Below are 5,759 nucleotides of genomic sequence, written 5' to 3' on the forward strand. Positions count from 1 at the left end.
GTCCGAAAAAGTTTTTTCGAGTTTACTCTGTTAAAAGCGTTACAAGGTATGAATTTTTTTGCATAAATCGACGTAACACGACAAAATACGTCGGGATTAATGGTTTATTTCCGTCCGAGAACGATTTTTAAAAACGGACCTATGCGGCCGGTCGTTCGAACTTGGAAAATTTTCGGACCGAACACTCTTTTCGAGTTAATTCGTTAAAAAGCGTTACGAGGTACGAATATTTTTACATAAATCGTTATAACTCGATAAAATACGTCGGGATTAAGCGTTTATATCGTCGGCAGACGGATATAAAAACGTTCGGACCGACACGACCGGTCGTTGGAACATAGAAAAATTCCGAGCCGGTACGTTGGGACTTAGAAAAATTCCGAGTGCGAAAAAGTTTTTTCGAGTTTACTCGGTTAAAAGCGTTACAAGGTATGAATTTTTTTGCATAAATCGACGTAACACGACAAAATACGTCGGGATTAATGGTTTATTTCCGTCCGAGAACGATTTTTAAAAACGGACCTATGCGGCCGGTCGTTCGAACTTGGAAAATTTTCGGACCGAACACTCTTTTCGAGTTAATTCGTTAAAAAGCGTTACGAGGTACGAATATTTTTACATAAATCGTTATAACTCGATAAAATACGTCGGGATTAAGCGTTTATATCGTCGGCAGACGGATATAAAAACGTTCGGACCGACACGACCGGTCGTTGGAACATAGAAAAATTCCGAGCCGGTACGTTGGGACTTAGAAAAATTCCGAGTGCGAAAAAGTTTTTTCGAGTTTATTCGTTAAAAAGCGTTATAAGGTATAAATTTTTTTACGGCAATCGTTATATCTCCATTAAATACGTCGGGATTAAACATTTTGATCGATTTTTTCAAAAAATTAGCGTTCGCCGAACTTCTGCTTTCGCAGAAGTATTCGACGGGCCGGTAGAGCGTACTATCTTTGCGTAGTATGTCTTCTACCGAGAATGTTCTACCGAAAAGGAAGAATATTCTTACGGTATGTCCAGCGCGACGCACTGGGATACGCGCTTGTTCGTTCAGCGTGAGGTGTGTATACGTGCTTTACCGCTAAGATATTCTAAGAGTTGAGAGAGGAGGAGAGATATAAGTCTTTTTACACGAAGACAGCATTATAGAATGTTCCTTTAGAAGTATGATTCTTAAACATTTTATATAATACTATGAGAGAGAGAGAGGAGAAGTTGAGAATTACAAAGTGGCTGCGAGCGGCGTTCGAAGATTATTACTGAACTATGGGTGTATCTCGAACGTCGCTAAGAGATATATTTTATAATATATCTATCTTAAGAACGAAAAGTCTCGTCGTACGGTGCTTACGTCCCACCTACGACACGAAGAGAACTTAAACGAAATTTATAAGAATTGTTATACGAATAAGATCCCTGGTTGATCCTGCCAGTAGTCATATGCTTGTCTCAAAGATTAAGCCATGCATGTCTCAGTACATGCCGCATTAAGGTGAAACCGCGAATGGCTCATTAAATCAGTTATGGTTTCTTAGATCATACCTACATTTACTTGGATAACTGCGGTAATTCTAGAGCTAATACATGCAAACAGATTCCGACCAGAGATGGTAGGAATGCTTTTATTAGATCAAAACCAATCGGTGGCGGATGGCTCGTCTGTCCGTCCATCGTTTGTTTTGGTGACTCTGAATAACTTTGTGCTGATCGCATGGTCGTCTAGCACCGGCGACGCATCTTTCAAATGTCTGCCTTATCAACTGTCGATGGTAGGTTCTGCGCCTACCATGGTTGTAACGGGTAACGGGGAATCAGGGTTCGATTCCGGAGAGGGAGCCTGAGAAACAGCTACCACATCCAAGGAAGGCAGCAGGCGCGCAAATTACCCACTCCCGGCACGGGGAGGTAGTGACGAAAAATAACGATACGGGACTCATCCGAGGCCCCGTAATCGGAATGAGTACACTTTAAATCCTTTAACGAGGACCAATTGGAGGGCAAGTCTGGTGCCAGCAGCCGCGGTAATTCCAGCTCCAATAGCGTATATTAAAGTTGTTGCGGTTAAAAAGCTCGTAGTTGAATCTGTGTGTCACAGTGTCGGTTCACCGCTCGCGGTGTTTAACTGGCATTATGTGGTACGTCCTATCGGTGGGCTTAGCTCCTCGCGGGCGGTCCAACTAATATCCCATCGCGGTGCTCTTCACTGAGTGTCGAGGTGGGCCGATACGTTTACTTTGAACAAATTAGAGTGCTTAAAGCAGGCTACCTTCGCCTGAATACTGTGTGCATGGAATAATGGAATAGGACCTCGGTTCTATTTTGTTGGTTTTCGGAGCCCCGAGGTAATGATTAATAGGGACAGATGGGGGCGTTAGAGGTGAAATTCTTGGATCGTCGCAAGACGGACAGAAGCGAAAGCATTTGCCAAAAATGTTTTCATTAATCAAGAACGAAAGTTAGAGGTTCGAAGGCGATCAGATACCGCCCTAGTTCTAACCATAAACGATGCCAGCCAGCGATCCGCCGAAGTTCCTCCGATGACTCGGCGGGCAGCTTCCGGGAAACCAAAGCTTTTGGGTTCCGGGGGAAGTATGGTTGCAAAGCTGAAACTTAAAGGAATTGACGGAAGGGCACCACCAGGAGTGGAGCCTGCGGCTTAATTTGACTCAACACGGGAAACCTCACCAGGCCCGGACACCGGAAGGATTGACAGATTGATAGCTCTTTCTTGATTCGGTGGGTGGTGGTGCATGGCCGTTCTTAGTTGGTGGAGCGATTTGTCTGGTTAATTCCGATAACGAACGAGACTCTAGCCTGCTAAATAGACGTAACTTATGGTATCTCGAAGGCCCCCGGCTTCGGTCGGTGGGTTTTTACTACCAACGTACAAACAAATCTTCTTAGAGGAACAGGCGGCTTCTAGCCGCACGAGATTGAGCAATAACAGGTCTGTGATGCCCTTAGATGTTCTGGGCCGCACGCGCGCTACACTGAAGGAATCAGCGTGTTTTCCCTGGCCGAAAGGCCCGGGTAACCCGCTGAACCTCCTTCGTGCTAGGGATTGGGGCTTGCAATTATTCCCCATGAACGAGGAATTCCCAGTAAGCGCGAGTCATAAGCTCGCGTTGATTACGTCCCTGCCCTTTGTACACACCGCCCGTCGCTACTACCGATTGAATGATTTAGTGAGGTCTTCGGACTGGTGCGCGGCCAATGTGATAAGCATTGCCGATGTTACCGGGAAGATGACCAAACTTGATCATTTAGAGGAAGTAAAAGTCGTAACAAGGTTTCCGTAGGTGAACCTGCGGAAGGATCATTAACGATACGATACCAAAAGAATTTGACTTGAACACATATAAAAACTATGAAATATATATCAATGGTCGGTAAGGAGCTGTACTCCTCCTGTATCGACGAAAGTATATACGACGTATTAACAAGCTATATACTTTAACAAACGAAAACGCCAGGGAGCTTGGCAACCTCCGTTGGCACGAATAGTAATATTCTTAAGGAGGAGACGACCCTCCAGCTACGGAATTATACGAAGAGAAGGTGACACTCTCTCTCGATCATCGGGATGAAGAGATATGTATAAGTATAAAAACGAAATGCGAATGAAACTTATTCGAGGCGCCTGCGTGAGGTCGTAAACAGAAAGACCCGCCGTCTCCGAATAAAACATATATATATATATATATGAAATTCTAATAAAAGGGAACTCTAGCTTCGAAAGAGCCAACAAAAGTTAAGGCTCGATATCAAACGAAAAAAATTACGATGGAAACCACGTGTAAAGAGAAATGCAGTCGTGGCGCCTGCGAGAGGCCGTACACAGAAAGACCCGCCGTCACGATCTCGTACTTCGTATTTGCATCGTGGAAACCGTACGAACGAATATAAAAGTCCATGCAAACTAATAAGAAAATCTCTAAAGTGCCTCGTGTCGGAGAGATCATGCTCGCCTATTCTCTTCTATGTTTCGTGGTCTGTGTTGCGTTTGTTCTCCTCCTAGCAACGGGACATATCGAAGACTCCTCTTTGGGATCGAACGAAGCGTCTAGAACGAGTCGACGAGAGCGAAAGAACTTGTAGCGAGTCGCGCAGAGCGAAAGGATACCGATATACATCTTCGAAGGTTCTCTTCGAAGATCCATGGATACCTTCTGCGTCGACTTCTCTCGTCTCTTTCATCGAAACTCTCGTCGTTCTCGAAACGTGCTTCCTACCCACAGGGCGTGTGCTCTTCGTGTGTCGTTTCGTTCGAAATAACGAAACCACGTGTAACATACTCGTGGATCGGGTAACCTAGAACGAAGACGCATCGCGTGGATGTTGGCCCGCTATGCGACGATGACCGATGATGATGATGATACGATGTCGATGTCGATGTCGACGACGACGACGATGAAGACGATGTGTAGCAACGATTCGTAACTAGTGTAGCCGAAGTGCGTTCAGAGGGGAATGCCGCCGGCTTCGAAGCCTCGATGTCGTGAGTCGGACACCCGTGCCGTCGCTAGAGTTTTTCAAACTCTGCTTCTGGATATTGGGACGAAAGACCGCTCGAGGACGACGACAGCCGTGCGTGCGTATCCCATCGAATTTTTTTACACCACCTGAACGAGACTAAAGTTTCGTCTAGTTGATCGTCTACCGTCGCATAATGTATATTATATACCGTTCAGAGGGGACCGGCTGTCTATCCTCGTTGTCGTGAGTCGGACACCCGTGCCGTCGCTAGAGTTTTTCAAACTCTGCTTCTGGATATTGGGACGAAAGACCGCGCGAGGACGACGGATTCGAGTTCCATCGAATTTTTGATGTACACACTACCTGAACGAGACTTAAAGTTTCATATAATATACCGTTCAGAGGGGACCGGCTGTCTTTCCTCATTGTCGTGAGTCGGACACCCGTGCCGTCGCTAGAGTTTTTCAAACTCTGCTTCTGGATATTGGGACGAAAGACCGCGCGAGGACGACGGATGCGAGTTCCATCGAATTTTTGATGTACACACTACCTGAACGAGACTTAAAGTTTCATATAATATACCGTTCAGAGGGGACCGGCTGTCTTTCCTCATTGTCGTGAGTCGGACACCCGTGCCGTCGCTAGAGTTTTTCAAACTCTGCTTCTGGATATTGGGACGAAAGACCGCGCGAGGACGACGGATGCGAGTTCCATCGAATTTTTGATGTACACACTACCTGAACGAGACTTAGTTTCATCCAGTTTGTCGTCTATCATCGCATATATATAATATACCGTTCAGAGGGGACCGGCTGTCTATCCTCGTTGTCGTGAGTCGGACACCAGTGCCGTCGCTAGAGTTTTTCAAACTCTGCTTCTGGATGTTGGGACGAAAGACCGCGCGAGGACGATGGATGAGAGTCCCATCGAATTTTTGATTTACAAGACACACACACTACCTGAACGAGACTAAAGTTTCATCGAGTTTATCGTCGTCGCATAACCCGTTCGGAGGGAACCGGCTGTCTATCCTCGTTGTCGTGAGTCGGACACCCGTGCCGTCGCTAGAGCTTTTCAAACTCTGCTTCTGGATGTTGGGACGAAAGACCGCGCGAGGACGATGGCTGCGAGTACCATCGAATTTTTGTTTTTTTTTTTTTAAAAAAAACATCACCCGAACGGAGATGTGTTCTATCTTTCGTCGATTTTTCATGCTTTCAGTCGTCGCGTGGTCGCCATCCGTTCGGAGGGGATCGCCGGCTTCGAAACCTCGATGTCGTG

General features: G+C 46.1%; 1 non-coding gene across 1 annotated transcript; it reads left to right on the forward strand.

The window, feature by feature from the left end:
• Nucleotides 1–1,415: 1,415 nt before the first annotated feature.
• LOC143304904 (small subunit ribosomal RNA) lies at nucleotides 1,416–3,324 on the forward strand. Its single transcript, XR_013061578.1, has one exon. It is a non-coding gene; the product is annotated as a small subunit ribosomal RNA (ribosomal RNA).
• Nucleotides 3,325–5,759: the final 2,435 nt, after the last annotated feature.

This window comes from Bombus vancouverensis, unplaced genomic scaffold (assembly GCF_051014615.1).
Source record: "Bombus vancouverensis nearcticus unplaced genomic scaffold, iyBomVanc1_principal scaffold0063, whole genome shotgun sequence".
In the NCBI taxonomy this organism is placed as follows: domain Eukaryota; kingdom Metazoa; phylum Arthropoda; class Insecta; order Hymenoptera; family Apidae; genus Bombus; species Bombus vancouverensis.